Source organism: Mustela lutreola, chromosome 9, assembly GCF_030435805.1.
Source record: "Mustela lutreola isolate mMusLut2 chromosome 9, mMusLut2.pri, whole genome shotgun sequence".
NCBI classification, from domain to species: domain Eukaryota; kingdom Metazoa; phylum Chordata; class Mammalia; order Carnivora; family Mustelidae; genus Mustela; species Mustela lutreola.
In genome coordinates, this window is record NC_081298.1 from 20,622,883 (window position 1) to 20,638,623 (window position 15,741).

The 15,741-nt window shown below is 48.9% G+C and overlaps 2 non-coding genes across 2 annotated transcripts; both read right to left on the reverse strand.

The window, feature by feature from the left end:
- Nucleotides 1-5,832: 5,832 nt before the first annotated feature.
- On the reverse strand, nucleotides 5,833-5,966 carry LOC131808723 (small nucleolar RNA SNORA71). The gene has a single exon (XR_009344924.1). It is a non-coding gene; the product is annotated as a small nucleolar RNA SNORA71 (small nucleolar RNA).
- Nucleotides 5,967-7,286: 1,320 nt separating this feature from the next.
- LOC131808724 (small nucleolar RNA SNORA71) lies at nucleotides 7,287-7,429 on the reverse strand. Its single transcript, XR_009344925.1, has one exon. It is a non-coding gene; the product is annotated as a small nucleolar RNA SNORA71 (small nucleolar RNA).
- Between the last annotated feature and the right edge of the window lie 8,312 nt (nucleotides 7,430-15,741).

Below are 15,741 nucleotides of genomic sequence, written 5' to 3' on the forward strand. Positions count from 1 at the left end.
AAAATATTTAATTAGTAAGTTCTTATATTAGTTATATACTGAAATGACAATATTTTCTGATATGTTGGGTTAAATAAAATACAGTATTAAACTGCATTTTATCCTCTTTTTATTTAAGTGACTACTAGGGAAACTTTAAATTACCCTTGTGGGTTTCATTGTATTTCTGTGGGATATTGCTATTCTAGACTATAAGCTCAATGAGCCCCCCTCCTCTGCTTTTGTCAGAGTTGCACGCCCAGCTTACAGCAAGACTGAGCATACAGTGACAGTTCATAGAAATGTGGGATGTGGATTAATAAAACTTACTATCTTAGGTACTTGTGTGTGATCCTCAGGGCAGAAACTTTCTTTTTCATCACTGTATCTCTATTCTTAGCATAGTGCCTGGCAGTATTTTTTTTAAATGGAAGAGTAGACCTTCATTCTTTTGGCTCTCTGTTCTTCTACAGTAGCAGCACAGTGATGGCAAATGTAAGGTCTCTAATGCAAAAGCAACAACAGTAAAGGTCAACAACAGTTGATATTCTGGTGTTGGCTGAAACATGCCTATTGTCTCTGTACATGTCAGGTTCACAAGTTCAATGCTAAAAGCTGTTGATTTAGATGGAGAATATTTTAGAAGACTGGAAAATAGGCAGTGTGAAGCAGATGGGACAGAATAGTAACATACCCTAATTTCTAGTTTTCCAACACAAACAAGCATCTGACAACCTGATATGCTCATGCTATTTATGAAATCAGCCTGCAACGTTTTTCACTACTTAATATGCCAAGCGATAGAAAACCAGCTGAGCCAATCATCAGAAGTAAGACACGTCCCTTCATTTCTCTGAGCCTTGGTTTCCTCATTTATAAAATGGGAGATAATGAAATCTACCTCACTGGGTTGTTGTGAAGATTGAATGAGGTAATAACATCTATAGGCTTCCTTAGTACGGTGTGTGGCATTTAATCAAAGTTTGATCAGTGGTGGTGATGATTAATACCAGTCCTACTGGGGTCTCTGCAAATTAGCAAAGAAGGAAGTATTTGTGGTGTCACATTAACAGATGAGTCTGTCATCATGATATGTTCTCCATGTTAACCATCAACAAGCTTGACATGCTCATCCAATAAAAATGACTGACGTTTAGCGAGAGCACAGCAGAAGGCGGGCACTGTGTTATGCAGTGAACGTGCATGAACTTATTTCGTCCTTGCTGTGCAGGGGTGGGTGCTGATGGTCAATGTACGGAGCCAGAAACTGAGGTCCAAGGAGGCAAAAGGACATGCTCCAGCCCCACCGTCTCACAGGGACACTGAGAATTCAACAGGCTCTAAATGATCTCGTTAGGCTGCTTCCCAGGTGTAGTTAGTTATCCTGGTGACATGGCAGTTATAGTCCCGGGGACAGAGAGGCCTCCAGGAGCTATTCCTGGTGCACATGGTCAAGACCACTCTTGGCCTCCTTCCTTGCCCTTGAATGCTGACCGAGCTCCTGGCATGTGTCAGTCACTGCACCCGTCAGGCTGTTAGTGGCAGAGGCTCACTTGAATCCTGCTTGTAACAAATGGCACGGTGGTGGTAAATGTAAGGTTTCTGATAAAAAAAAAAAGAAAGGAAGGAAGACAGGGGGCCCCTGGGTGGTGCAGTCAGTTAAACGTCTGCCTTTGGCTCAGGTCATGATCCCAGGGTCCTGGGAATGAGCCCCGCATCAGGCTCTCTGCTCAGTGGGAATCCTGCTTCTCCCTCTGCCTGCTGCTCCCCCTGCTTGTGTGCTCTCTCTCTCTCTGACAAATAAATAAAATCATTAAAAAAGAAAAGAAAAGAAAGACAGGAGTTTTGGTCACTTGGCCACATCTCACAAAAATTCAGGCAAACTGGACCCTGGGCCTTGCAGAACACAGATGTGGTTTGGAAACTGAAATATCCTCCTCCTCTTAGAAGAGTTCTAGAAATGGTCCCTCACCTGCAACAGGAGCCCAGTGCTCTGTAATTGAGATCCTGTGGTTAAAGGGACTCAATCTCTCTGTCTCTTCCAGTTTCTGTTCCTGTGACCAATCACAACTCCCAGAGAGGAAAACCTGCTCTTGGTCCGAGAACAAAGTCATGGGTTAGGGCTGACCTTGGGTGGCTGGGCTTTCCTATCCACTGAGCTGCGGTGGTGGATGGGGAGGGGCTGCAGGGCCGACACAGGCGGAGCCTACCCTCAAGACACGCACAGCCTAGACTGACCAGCCAGTACCAGCTTGAGTGGGTCGCTACCCTCACCATGTGACAGCCATTCATAACCAGACGCAGCATGGCAGTGTCCTCTTCGGCCTCCTGTGCCCCCAGTTCCCTGGGCCTGGCACCCCAGGGGAAAGCTTCCTACCACCCCATCTACACTGTAATGGAGGCAGCAAGGCTGCCATGAACATCCAGAGGTGAGAGGCCCTCCCTTGACTCCAGTCACACCGGCCAGGTGAGGCCCTCCCTGTCTGCTCAGTTTCAAGCGCCACTCCCCCTCTTGCCCCAGATTTCTTGTCTCCCTTCCCTGTTTTTCTCTTTAGCCCATCTCTAGCATGCTACACGCTTTAGTACTTTATTTATGGTCTGTCTCTGTCCTCTAAAATGTTAAGTACTACGAAGGCAGGGGTTTGTTCTTTTGCCTTCTTTCGTTGACCAATATCTGGAATGGTACTGCACGTGACTGACACTGGGTATGAAGGGAAGGAAGGGCAGGGAATCCAATCTGGCTGCGGTTTAGCCAAGGAGGGTTTCCTGAAAGAAGTGACACAAGCTGCGTCAAGTCCAGCCTCTGACACGGGGGACGCATGCCAAGCAGGGAGGCCAGGAAAAGGAGAGCACGTTCAGGAGCCTCCCGTAGTAGCACGGCTGCGGACTCTGGTGATCCCAGGGCGTGGTGTGTGAGGTAAGGATGGATACGCAGACCGTGGGCAGTGAGGAGGGCCCCGCAGGTTCCCTGGAGAATGGGATGTCCATGCTACTAGGGCCGAGGCTCAGAGGGGGCCAGGGGGGCAGGGGGCAGGGGAGGGCAGACCAAGAGGCTGGGCCTGGGGTAAGGATCGGTCACAATTTGAAAGCAAGTAAGTTGTTGACTGAGGAGAGCTGCGCTCTGAGTGTGGACTGTGTGCCAGCTGCTGCCACGAGGACCTCTCTGACCTCCCCGGCCCGCCACTGTACTAAGGGGCTGCAGGAACAGGGTAGCGATGGCTGACACTCCACAACCTGACCAGTTCAGCTTACTGGGAAGGACATTTTGGTGATGCTGGGCCAAGCCACGGTCAGTAATCACGCCTCCGTAGCCCCAAGACGCCCCTCCCTTGGCCATCTCAGCAACCATGGCAATGTCACCTCCTCTTTTCTTCCCCAGCACTTCGTCGCTGCCCCCTCCTGCAGATCATGGACCCACCGGCAGCAGAAATGCCAAAGGACTGAGGTGCAGGGCAGGGAGGCAGTTAAGAAAACGTGAGAAAATAAACAGAAGAAAGGGGAAGGGAATGCAGGGCACGGGGCTACCCAAAGCTGGCGGGAAGGTGCCTGGCAAGGAGGGGCTGGTTGGTGTGAGAGAAAGGACATCTACAATAGCAAGGCAACATCCAGCTGTGAAACTTCACTGGAAAGGAACTTGGGCCGAGCTGGGGAAAACGCTTTCATTTTTCACGAGGGGACCAGGGCCACGGTGGGAGGACACTGGCCCAGAGAGTGGAGTAGGTGGGGGACCTTCAAGAGAGAGTGGGTGACATCAGGTCCTCGGGTAGGAGTTCGGGAGAGGGGAGTGGGAGAAAGAAGGGCCTCTGGTGGAGCTGGTGGGCAATGTAGACGCTTCAGCCCCAAGAATGCCTCCTGTGGACCAAAAGCTGTCAAAGTGCTGAACTCACAAAGGTAGGCCTCACCACCTGGTTTTGACCTCTGCCCCAATCAAGGTGATTTCAATTTCTCTTTTTTTTTTTTTTTAAGATTTTATTTATTTATTTGACAGAGAGAAATCACAAGTAGATGGAGAGGCAGGCAGAGAGAGAGAGAGGGAAGCAGGCTCCCTGCTGAGCAGAGAGCCCGATGCGGGACTCGATCCCAGGACTCTGAGATCATGACCTGAGCCGAAGGCAGCGGCTTAACCCACTGAGCCACCCAGGCGCCCCTGATTTCAATTTCTATGAAGGCTTGCGAGGCAAACCACTGTCACTGAACATGACTCTCAGAGGCCAAATCTACCTCGTGGCGACAGCAATAAGCATCCTGACACCAGGCCTTTGCCTACCCCAGCCACAGAGCTCTCCAAAGAACAGGTGTTGCTCGTCACCCGCCCTTGCTCAGAACCATCTCCCAAAATCCCCCAGGGGAGTCCCAGCGCCAGCACTCAGGGCACTCCTGCCTCCTCACTGTCGTATTCTTTTCCAAAGCCTGGGCCCAGATGTCCTTCAGCCAACACTCCTAATGTTTTCCTTTTCTCCCAAACCTGAGCCCCCCAGAAGCACTTGGGATTGTTCAACCCCTAGTCCAAATTCTACATCCCAGCGCCTAGTGCTAGGCGTGCCTCGGGAGTGCACTAAGCGGAACAGCTCGGTGAGTAAAAAATGGAAGGTTTGTTCATGACTCACCTTCTTTATAGCTATCTTGCTGGCACATGGAGGGATGGGCTTCAAAAGAGAAGAAAAACAACAAAAACAAGCAGCAGGGCAGTTTCAAAATTTATTGGGTGGGTGAGGGGACATGGATGTACTGTGCAGGAAACTCTTGGTTCTAAAAAGTTACAGGGGGAGGAGGCGGGGAGACGTGGAGGCTGCTGGACAACATGGCCCAGGAGACGTGGAGGCTGCTGGACAACATGGCCCATGACCAGGTGTTCTTCCTGGTCAGCAGCGCTTGGTGACAGCTTCTGGGGGAGCGGCAGAAACAGCTAAAGTCTCTAGCTCTGGACCTCAAGCTTCCAGAGTGCCAGGGCTTTCCCTCGGGCCTGCTTACACAGACGGAAAAGGCGTTCCACGCTGTGCTGAGGCGCGCAAGGAGGTCTGGCAATGCTTCATATGGCAACGTCCTTCTTCACCATGCCCCTCCAGCGTCCACGATCAACCCCGACATCATCTAAAGGAGAAAGTCCAATAAGAACAGCTGCCTGGAATTTCTGTATCAGAAACACAGGCTGACTTAGCCCCTTGGCATGAACTCACCATGAGGAGGTCCCCCCAGGGCAGCTGGGACCCAGCTCACCCCGAAAGGGCCGGTGCTTCCATCCCCTCTGGCTTCCTCCAACAATCTCCAGATTCAAGGCAGCACTCTTGGGAGTGAGGAGGACGCCACGGAGCAGCAGGTGGTCATAACAGACGACTGGGTTCCCGTGTGGTCTCATCTTTAAGCTGCTATCGATGAGAATGCCCCAATGAATCAGGCATGAGCTGATTTCACACTGGCTTTTTTCACACCAAACACAGCTCAGAAATGAATCTCAATGCTCACAGAGAAGAGTCAAAATAAACACGGTCTTTAAAAATGGGTGTTTTCAGGGCACGAGCAGATAGAGCAACTGGCAAAGAGCTGGCTGGAGAGCTAAAGGTCAGAAGCTCCTCCCACGGAGCACCCCCCCCCCCCCATGCTGGGATTGAAGGCCACCACTGCAGCTTCCCTCCACTGTCATTACATCCCGCACATCTGTCTCTCTGATGCTTGTGCTCACCCCAAGGTCAAACTCCTCATGTTGCCCCACCTCCCCATACCTTCCTATTTCCCATCACATCACATTTGGGCCATCACATCCATTTGGGCCACCAAATCTGCATCCCGTCACTGACTCACACAGCAGCCCTCAATGCCTGAGACCAGAGAGCACTAGCTGGAGAGGAGCGGAAGTGTGTGAAGGCATCAGCATTTGGAAGGGACAGGGATGGACCCTCCAAACACGGGAAGCCGCTTTCAACAATTCCTCTCCCTGCATTAGCAATGACCAGAGCACAGACAGCCCATGATCGCTTTTGAATGCAGGTGCATGAAGGGCAGAGAGAGACCTAGGAAGAGCAGCAAATGCTACTGGCCTTTGGAAAAGACTGAATCTGGGGAAACCACCCAGCCGAGCACAGGACCTCAGGAGCAGCCATTCTTACAAAAGCCCCGTAGAGCCTCCCTGCCAAGTGGAATCAGAGAAGTCACTTTGAGCAAAAACGCTAGGAAAATCTTAAGGGTTGGAAATGACAGGAATCCTGTGGTATTAAGCAGCAAGGAAATCACCTCTATTGTAAGTGTGCTTCTTCAATAAAGAAAATAAGGTTCTGAATAGGTTACTGAGAGAGCAGCACAAGGAGATTCAAAGCCAGGGACAAGAGTCTCTGATGTGTGGGTCCCATTTCCCATTAAAACATGCTTCTGCCATTATTCCAAGGATGGAAGGCAGATACCCCAGAGAACTCTCATTACCCAGTGGGACTCTGGAGATCCTTCCTCTGCAGCAGCCACTGAGAACTTAGCAAGGGCCAGATGTGATCTAGGTTGTCTGGGACTGAGGAGCAGATCTGGGGACTCACGGACATTACCTTCTCGCCTCTCAGTTCCCCGATACCCTCACACGAAGCCCCTAGGAACCCACACATGACTGTACCAGATGCAAGGAAACCACACTCTAGAGAAAAGTCAAGAAATCTTACCTCAAGGACACTGGGGTCTAGAATGTTCCTGAGAGAACTCCCATGATGCCTCTGCACATGGTGGGCTCACCTGCAACAGACAAAAATCCAGGAATGGGCACCCAACTTATCCCTGCTCCCAGCAGGGCGAGGGAAGCATCAGGAAAGGACTCAGCACAGTAGCTATCAGAAAGTAAAGTAAGCATTCAACATACGCTGATTATTTCCCCAACAATCACACTATTTCCTCATAAAAAGGGTAGAAGTTACTCTAAAGAGGGAGAGAGTGCATGGCCTATGACAGGTGGCCAGTGCTGATGAATGCATCATTGACCAGGCTGAGAAGGATGCCAGGGCCAGATTTATGGGGGTGTGTGTTGGCTGCCCGGCAGTCACTCTGCTGGACATTGAAGAAAACTCACGTAACATGCACAGACTGGTTCCCAATAGCACGGACAGAAGTCAAGCCTCAACAATAACACTAATGCACCCATGACTGCCCCCCTGGGCCCTGGAGGCCCAAGGTGTCTGTGGAGAAGCTGGAACATAGGCAAACTCCCGGAAGGTGAGGATGTGCACACTCCAAATACAGGACAACCTTCCCTGAATCCTCTGCCTACACCATCCAGGAGCACAACATTGGCACAGGTGACAGAAGACATCTCAAAGGTGGTAGGAAAGAGGAAGTGTGAGAACTCTCCAGGTTTGGAAGGGACAGGAAAGGGCCCTCCAAACACAGGGCAACACTTTCAGGAAATCCCTTCCCTGCACTATCAGTGACCAGGACCCAGGCAGCCCATGTTAGCAGCCTGCCATCTTCCCAGGCAGGAGAAAGCTGTGCCGCCAAGCCCACGACCCCGAGCATCATCAGCCCTTTATGTAAAGTTTCCGTCTCCCATCATCAACGGGAAGACCAACTCCTGGAAAGAACGCCTACAGTGTTCATTCACCCCACACATACAGCTTGAGTTCCTACTATGTGCCACCCATCCTGGGCTCAAATACAAAGGACACACAGGAGGCCCCCTGTCCTCCCGGAGCTCTGGCAGTTTCCCCACTAAAAAGAAACTGAAGCTCAGGACAAGGAAGGAGCTGAGCCAAGATTATGCGGTGGGCCACCAGCTGAATCAGGACCTGAATCCAGATCTCTCTGACCCCAAACCCACCCCACTTACCACACTAGGCCTCCTTCTGCCCAAGCGCTTTGGAAGAAGGCTCTCAGAACCTGCGCTCCAGGATCACCTCCCCCCCTCACCGCGATAAGGCAGGAAGGTAACCAGCCCCTAGTCAAGGGGCTCAGGCCCAGCAGCACTTACCCAGCAGGCCTCACCCCTGCACACAGGGGCGACCTACGACGCGATGGATCAGGGTTCTGCGGGACAGAAGCGGGTGCTGCCTGCCGCGCGGCCCGCAAAGCAGTCCAAGGGACAGTCTCCATCTGCTTCTCAGATAGCCGCAGAGCCCGCACGGCCTGGGCACGCAAGACAACAGGGAAAGGGCATTAGTGCCAGGCAGGGATGGGGCAATCACACGGTGCCCCTCTGGGGCCCTGCGAGCGCCCCCAACTGAAAGCTCAGACAACAGCTCCGCCCAACCGGGATTTTCACACTCTCGGTTAACGACAGGTGACGGCGAAACGGGTTCACGCTCCTCAGGTCACTTCGGAGACAAATGATGAATGGTTCTGGGGGACTCAGGGTCCGGAGGTGGGTGCGTGCGAGCAAATCGCTGGGGACCGGGCGGGATCCGAGTCCTTCCCGCGAGCGAGCTGAGGGCGGGGGATCGGACCCGGGGCCCCTTTCTCGAGGACCCGCCTCCCAAGAGGTCCGCACCCGGCGGAGGGGCCGGACACGGAGCCAGGAGCGGGGCCCGGAATCCCGGCTGACCTCCGCCGGTTCTCCCCGCCCCTTTAGGCCTCAGTTTCCCCTCCTGTCTAGGAGAGGGGGATGCAGCCCTGAGGCTGTGCTGCGCTGCCCCGTAGTGGCTCACCCGGGGCAGCAGGACTGTAGTCGACGGGACCAGAGGGAACGACGAGAGAAAGTGCAGCACGGTTCCGGACGGTTCGGGACCGCTCGGGAAGGCGGCTGCAGCCACAGGAAACCTCCCCACCAGCCGGTCGCCGGCGGAAATGCCCCTGGGTGCGGGCTGCGGCCTAGAGCGGCGTCTCCCGAGCTGAATCCGCACGCGCGGTCTCTTCGCGCCCCCTCGTGGATAGGAGGTGAAAACCTGCGTGGCCAAGTACCCAAGCATCCTTTTATCTTCCCATCACTCCATCCATTTATCCGGAAACTTTAGGGAGCACCAGCTTTTTCATCTATCCATCCACCCACTCACCCACACATCTGACCATTCATACATCTATATGTTCATCTAGACTTCCATCTACACCCGAGAAAAATCTACAGAGCAGCAACTTCGTATCAGGGACAGGGTTAAGCATTGGAAATATATTGAAGACAGGGTTTCTGATTTTTTTGTTGTTATATTCTCGTAGGAATGAGACAGCGAATGCAATAATTAAAAATCATAACTAATCAGGACGTTTGGGTGGCTTAGTTGGTTAAACATCTGCCTTAAAAGCTCTTAAAAAAAGAGTTTAAAAAAATCATGACAAGTGCTACAAAGGAAAGGAGCAGGGTAGTATAATAGTGGGGACATATTTAGCCAGGGTGGACAGCAAGGGCCTGCCTGAGGGAATAACAGTGTTTTTCTTTTTCTTTCTTTCTTTTTTGTTTAAGATATTTATTTATTTTTCAGAGAGCGTGCACGCACAAGCAGGGGAATAGGCAGGCAGAGGGAGAAGCAGGCTCTCCACTGAACAAGGAGCCTGAGGGGGGACTGGATCCCAGGATCTTGGGGTCACATTTAGGGCAGCAGAGGCAAACACTTTCAGGAGTGAGAGAGCGGTCAGAGGACAGTCAGAGCAGAGAGTAAGAAATCAGAGAAAAATAAATTGAAAACTTACATAAAAGGAACACATTCCTGAAAAATATATAGCAAAATTGCCTTAAGGAAAAACAGAAAACCTGAATCCTCTTAGAACATTTTAAAGTGTTGAATCAGTAGTTAACAATATTTCCACAAAGAAAACATCATACCCAGCTTTTCAGCCTTACGAAGTCTCCCAGATAATAGAAGAGGAGGGAGTTGTTCTCAGTTCAGAGATTAACCATGACTCCCAAATTAAGCAAGCAAGGAAGGAAAAAAAGTTATAGTCCATCTCATGAATGTAGATGTAAAATATATTGGCAACTTCAGGTGGAAACAGCGGTGGCCCCCAGTGCCCTTAAAGGGCAGTAACCGCGCTCCTGTCTTGTGAATGTCTTCTGACCATTGATTTCAGACTTCCGGTCTCCAGAATAGTGACAAAATAAATTTCTGCCATTATCATCCACTCAGTTTGTGGAGCTTTGTTATGGCAGTCTTAGGAAATTAATACAACAGACATACCTAAGCCTTTTCTTTACCACATTCTAGCTGTATTAACAAGTGACTTCATCTTTCTGAACCTCAGTTTTTAAACTTTAAAATAGATAAAACATGCAAATTTGTGCAGCTGCTATGGAAAATAGTATAGTATAGCAATTGCTCAAAAAATTAAAAATAGTATTACCATATGATCCAGCAATTCCACTTAAGGGTATATTCTTGAAACAGTTAGGAATGTAATCTTAAGAGATATTTGTCTACCTGTGCTCATAACAGCACTGTTCATGATAGCCAAAGGTTGGAGTAACTCAAGTATCTAACAACAGATGAGTGGATTAAAAAAACATGATACACACACACACAAGCGCACCAATGGAATATTATTTGGCCTTAAGAAGGAAGGAAATTCTGACATATACCACAGCATGGAAGGACCTTGAGGACTTGCTGCTAAGTAAAATAATCCAGACGCAAAAGGACACATACTGTATGATTCCACTAATATGAGGCACCTGGAGTAGTCAAATTCAGAGACAGAAGGGAGAATGGTGGCTGTCAGGGGCTGGAGAAGCCAGGAATTGGGAATTGTTGTTTCAAGGATCCAGTTTCAATTTTGAAAGATAAAAATTCTGGAGATTGGTTCCACAATGGTGTGAATGTACTGAATCCTACTGAGCTGAATATTCAAAAATAGTTAAGATGATGACTTTCATGTTATGTGTATTTTGCCACAATTAAAAAATTTAAAGGTATGTAATATAATACATTGAAACTCAGTACTGTGTTTTTTTTAAAAAAATAGGAAAAAAATAGGTGTTGGGTTATAGTAATGCTGTTTAATAAATTTTAGTATCACTATCATAATCATCATCATCACTTGATAAAAATTAATACCCATTCATAACTTTTAAAAATTCTTACAACTCTAAAAATAGAATATATAACGTAAACCATCTACCAATATTACACATAATGATGGAATCATAGAAGCATTCTTCTGCCTTCATCCTGGAAGTCTTCAGAAAAATAGCCAGGGGTGGGGGTGTGGGGGAAGAGATGTCCTATGCCCTTGACCAGGAAGATCCAAGGTCTTAAGAGTAAAGAATTGATGTGGTCAGTTACCATGGCAAAAGATAATCGGGGCAAAGCCAAATATTATCCCGGAATGCCTAAGTATTCAAGCAAAAAATTTAAGCCAGCAAAGTTTAAGTAATAAGCCACATATATCTCAGTGATTTAGTTAACAAGGAAGGTACAGGGTGGTTGTTCAGGGTAATTAGCTACGACCATCTAGATTTAGTAGTCAAGACAGTTTTTTTCAAGGATCGTCCACGATGGATAGAAGGAAAGTCCAGTGTTCCTGCTAAAACATCAGTCTTCAGCTAGGACTCTAGTTCATCATGGCCCAACTTTCCTAGTTCGGGGGGGGGGGGCTGGGCCACTTCTTCTCATGCCTGTCCCCATGGCAGAGACCTGAGCCATTTATACCTTCACTGAACCCACACTGAGTACCTCTCCAGAACCAGTGGTCCACAGCCCAGGACAAAAATGAACCAGAAGCAAAACTATTACGAGAGAGAATGTGTGGGTTGGAGGCCCCAGCTAGGGGACCTAGGGAGAAGGAGGGATGGAGACCTAGGTGGAAGCTGGTCCTTGTGGGAAGGGTCCAGTGAAGGTCCCTGGCTGTTGAAGACCCCAAAACAGGCCAAGACCCAGGCCATTGGCAGCTTAGAAAGAGTCCGTCGTGCTTGAGAGGTCCTGAGAGGCTAGACTGGCCATGGATTCCATCAAGCCTCAGTCCCACCTTGCAGGAGCTATAGCCTAATCCTTCCGAAAGAAGAAGTAACAGATGAGCATCAAGAAGCAGATGAGGATGATGAACAGATACAGGATGGTTTCCAGCATGGTGACCATTCTTGATGCAGGGACAGGGCCTGGAGCTCTTGCAGGCCTCAAAAGGTTGGTTCTGGACTTCCAGCTTGGACCCTGGGCACCACCTCTGTGGAACAGTCTGTCCAGCAAGCCTCAGCTTCATCTCCCCAAGGGACGGGGCTCCACACACAGGAATCTCTTAGCCACTGTGAGGTCACAAACTCCAGGATGGTGGAGTGCTGGCCTCTCAGCTATAGCCCAAATCTTTATTAATGTGACCATTATGTTGAAAGCAGGACTCCTGGTATGTAATCATACATTTTTTTTTACCTGCCTCTTTAGACTTCTTAAGTGGAAGTATTTATTCCCTATCCTTAGAAAAATATCAGGCACACCTCATAGCTTTTCTGATCATTCTTAGGTTGTAAGTCTTTATCACTAAAATTATGAACACTGTTTCCATTTGATAATGATCAGTCTAGTATATATAAGTCACATTTTCCATAATTATAGGGAAGACTTCTCTTGCCATCTGGGGTCAAGCATAGGGTGTGCTGCTATCTGCTGAGAGGGGACAGGGCACTTCTCCCTCATCCAAATGTATTTCTTTTCACTAGGAGGACTCTGTCCATTCTCTTACCGCCAATATCTCCAGGATCAGAACAGAGGGAATAAAGGTGACGGGGAAGGGGAGACTTCTCTCCAGGCTGGGCATGTATTTTATGTAGGTCTTTCTCTCTTGGCCTCTATTGCAGAAGTTCTTTGGAGGACCCAAGGACCCACCCTTTGTCGTCCTAGGGATATGAACAGGGATATGAACAAGACAGGCCTTCCTGAGGATCCCCTAACCCTAGCAGGCACCCTCTTGGGTAGGAGCTCTTGGGTAGCAGGTGGACATTCTCAGGTCCTAAGCCCTCAACCACCAGCTGGTGCCAGGTTCTTGACTTCCCCAAGACAAAGAATTCAAGGACTAATCAGAGAAAAATACAGCAGAGAAGCTTTATTGCAATGCAAAAGTACACACTATAAGAGAGGGTTGTGCAGGTGCACTTAGGAGAATCTGAGTGGTGCTGGGTCGATGCGGGATTCTGATTCCTTTTTTTTTTTTTTAATTAATTTTAAAATTATTAACATATAATGTATTATTTATTTCAGGGGTACAGGTCTGTGATTCATTAGTCTTACACAATACACAGCGCTTACCACAACATAGACCTGCCTTAGTGTCCGTTACCCAGCGACCCCATCCCTCCCCCCTCCCTCCACTCCAGCAACCCTCAGTTTGTTCCTGAGGTTAAGAGTCTGGTATAGTTTGTCTCCCTCTCTGGTTTCCTCTTATTTCATTTTTCCCTCTCTTCCCCTATAATCCTCCGCCTTGTTTCTCAAATTAGGATTCTGATTCTTACAGGCAGTTATAATCATAGGGTGGAATATTCATACAGGGTTCTGGAAATCCCTAAGTCATTACGCATGCTCCAGGCCAATCACTACGCGCAGGCGCAGTCTGATTTTTCTCTTGTGGACAAGCGGTAGTCAAGATCTACGAGTTGGAGCCCTCTAGCGCCCCCCAGCGGAGAGGTCATTCTCCCTCAGTAGCCGGCGGGCTGGGGCTTTTGCGCATGCGTGCTGCAGTTGCGCATCGTTAAGGGGTAGCGCTGAGGCTTCTTATGGCCACAAACATTCTGCTTTTGAACAGGTGTGAGTTCAGTTCCCTGGTCCTTGTCTGTCTTCCTCCAGCCACTATCCAACATCACTACCACAGATGCTACACCTGCTGAATAAAATGATGAACCTTGGACTGAGGAGTGGGTCAGGTCAGGCTCCCCTGTGCTCCCTAACTCCAGGTAACATATATCAAGCTCCCGCGTGTTTTTGCCAGAACCCCTGATACTCAGGTACTCCTCTTGTTCTCCCTCTTTGGGGCAGGGGTGGAACTATTTTAAGAAATAGAATTCATAGTTCTCCCTCCTTTTAATGTCTAACTGTACTGTTCATACCCTCAACTTAAAGAAGTCAGCGTCACGAGCAGTCGTTGTTCAGTTATTTCCTTCCTAAATTCTGCATCCGGTCCAACACCTTCCTTGGGGGGCAGCTGCCATTTTATCAGATGGAACCTTCATAAATTGCCAGGATTGGGCCACAGCTTGCTTACCACAGCAGCAATCTGTTGTTGCTCAGCAGTTCATTCCTATATTGTGGTGCCTCCTTGGTGCCTTGCTGAAATGTTCATTTTAACATCCGGTTACGCTGACGATGAATGAGCATCAGCCACACCTCTTAGATGCCCAGCCTCCTCTAGGCACTGGGGATGCACAAATAATCTGCCCTGGATTCCCTCCCTGACATCACAGGAGCAAGGGGTGCAGGAGAATAATCTCGGATTGAATTGTGGTTCTGCCCTTTTATAATCTTCTTAGGACACCCTTGCCTTAATCTCCTGTTTGGGACAATAAGGCCTCCAGCCTGAGCCGTGCAGGAGGCATTTCTCCTCCTAGGATGTCCCAGGCTCATGAGGTGCTGGGCGCTGTGAAAGGGACATGCTCTCAGCCTCCTGCTTAGGCTTCTTTCCTGTGGCTTGCAAGAGCTGATCAAAGTCAGATGGCTTTAGACCTGCACTGATGAACACAGCAGCCAGCAGCCACGGGGGCTGGAAATGTCAAATGTCAGTGTTAAAACATTTGCCGGATTCTGAAGACTTTCTCAGAGTGAACAGCAAATATCTCATGAGTAATTTAAAGATATTTTAAAAATGCTCAAATGATGATATTTTCGTTATATTGGGTTAAATAAAATGTACTATTAAAATGAATTTCACCCTTTTTTGTGTCCTTTTAATATGGCTCTTAGAACATTTTATTTTTATTTATTTATTTTTAAGGATTTTATTTATTTATTTCAGAGAGAGCACACAAGTTGGGGCAGATGGGCAGAGGGAGAAACAAGACTCTGCTTAGCGGGGAGCCTGAAGCCAGGCGATCCCCAGACTCTGGGATCATGATTTGAGCTGAAGGCACACACTCAACCTACTGAGCCACCCAGGCAGCCCAGAACATTTTAAATTACGTATGTGGCTACCATTATATTTCTACGGACAGCGCTGTCTCAGACTTTTCCAGCACAGCACATTCTCTCAGCCTCATAAATAATCCCACAGTGTCCTCTCAGTGACAGAAGCCCTTGGCTTTCTCAGAAATACTAAGTATAGCAACTACCATGCTTGGCCATTTGCTCTGTGCTTTGCTTTTGATAGAATCATTTCATGTAATTCTCGAAGCAGTGCTCTGAGGGGTAAGCTATGCTTTTGTCCATTTTTCAGAAAAGGAAACCTCAAGCTGGGCTGAGAATTTAGGTCATTCAGTCAAGGTCACACGGAGCATAAAAGCAAGAACAGGAGGCAGGAGAGGGCACCAGGGCTGACCCCATGGCCCAGTGTAGCATCCATGGTCCCTACCCATCACAGAGTTCCCCAACATTCCCACAGTCTTGGAATCCCGCAGGCTCCTCCCAGGTACGCAATATGGAGTGAGTTCACTGGATTTCTGCTCTGTACTGATCTAGTCTGTTCCAGGAATCGGACTGGGGGCACTCCCTCCTTGGGCACAAGGGTGGGCTGTTTATACTTCAGAATGTGGGTTGAGTTAGTGGCAGGGTTACCTTAGGTTTGAGGGACACACATGACCCAGGGTGCAGGCACTGTTAGTGCCTGAGAAGTTTGGGAACCACGAGCCCCTTCTCAAGCCTGTCTGCAGTGTCCTCTCGGGAGCACGGGGGGTTCTGTCTGTTGTCTTTGCCTCTGCAAATCTGATCAATTCCCTTCTGCTTCAAGGACTCATTTTGGGGA